Genomic DNA, 1,454 nt, shown 5'->3' on the forward strand with positions numbered 1-1,454 from the left:
CACTGCGCTGTGATCATCCCCTCAAATTTCAAAGGCCGAAGTGTCGATCATCTGCCTTCTTGACCTCATTTTTTCCCTTCTACCATTAGGGAATATAATGACCTCCCACCAGCCATAGTCTATAAGTTCAAAGAAGCTGTATTTGCATACGCCTCTCCCACGTCCCACCTGATTACATCATTACCTCATATCGACACAAGATGTTATTATGTCGCTGTTTATAGCAATTTGCATTGTTTGACGGTTGTTTGTATTGTGCTGTATATTCATTGTGTTATCTTTTTTGCCCACTCCGTTATGTAACACCAGCGCAGGGGATCCTCAACGTATGTTAACTAAATAAAAAATATAAAATATTGTTCTCACAAAAATCGAGTCATGTTTTTCGTACGTGATTGATAACCAGGTTTTGGTACTTTAAGAGGAAAATGACCATTCTGACGAAAATACTGCCCCCGCCCTAAAAACGAAGAATTAGATCTTCCTTTGGTTTGTAGAGTGGCCTCGGTAGATGCTCCCAAAACTTGCCGTGGCCGACGGTGTTTCACGTCGTCCCGGCGGGGTACTGAGAAAAGTTTTCAACTAGCAATAGTCGCGCCTGAGTTCACACTTCATAGGCAACGACACCGCCACTGCGCAAAGCTAACTCAGACTTGCTCGAAGATTCAACACCGATCGAGATTCGGAACACAGAGTCATTGGTGTTCTACAGTGATGAATAGTCGCTTTCGTCATATTTGCCTCAGGAAATAAACGTCCACCCTGTACATGTCATGTAAAAGGCTGTTCTTCATGTGTTTACTCATCAATGATATGAAACTTCTTTTAATTATATTTGGTGCACGGAAAAAAGCTCAGGTTCGGGAGAGCAAATGGACTCTGCTACGGGGTGCTTCCCTCATCAGAGACATTTTTGGATGATGATGCGTTTACCACACTGTTCTCAATGCTTTTTCAGTGCATGGGACACTTGTGCAGTCACCTACGGACTGATGGAAGAATCCTAAAACAGTAAATCAAGGATATAAGGAATAGTAGGCTAGAACGTTAATGAAGATGGGCTCACTAATTTTGGGACTCATCTAATCAGTCAACGATACATCCTAACGCATAAAAAAAGTTGGGAGTACAGTTGGGGTTCGGGTGAAAAACATGTTGCTGGGGTATTTCGCATGGGATGGAAAGCTGGCTATTTAGATAGTTGTGGATGGTACAAGTCCTAAGACAACACCTAACATGAAAAAAAAAAGTCTGAAGAAGATAGCAGAAAGGAAAACATTTAATACCTGGCCAGTTCTTTTATGTACACTGACCACTTTGAATATCGCCGCAAGATATAATTCAAATAGGCTCCTGAATTTTCCGAATCGCAAAACAAAAAATCCAGAAACATATCAATCGTGATGTGATGTGATAGAAGAAGAAGAAAAAAAATGGGATTTAAGTCGACAAAG

General features: G+C 41.2%; 1 non-coding gene across 1 annotated transcript; it reads right to left on the reverse strand.

Moving 5' to 3' along the window:
• Nucleotides 1–502: 502 nt before the first annotated feature.
• Nucleotides 503–644, reverse strand: LOC135390223 (U4 spliceosomal RNA). Its single transcript, XR_010421786.1, has one exon. It is a non-coding gene; the product is annotated as a U4 spliceosomal RNA (small nuclear RNA).
• Between the last annotated feature and the right edge of the window lie 810 nt (nt 645–1,454).

Source organism: Ornithodoros turicata, chromosome 3 (assembly GCF_037126465.1).
Source record: "Ornithodoros turicata isolate Travis chromosome 3, ASM3712646v1, whole genome shotgun sequence".
NCBI classification, from domain to species: Eukaryota; Metazoa; Arthropoda; class Arachnida; order Ixodida; family Argasidae; genus Ornithodoros; species Ornithodoros turicata.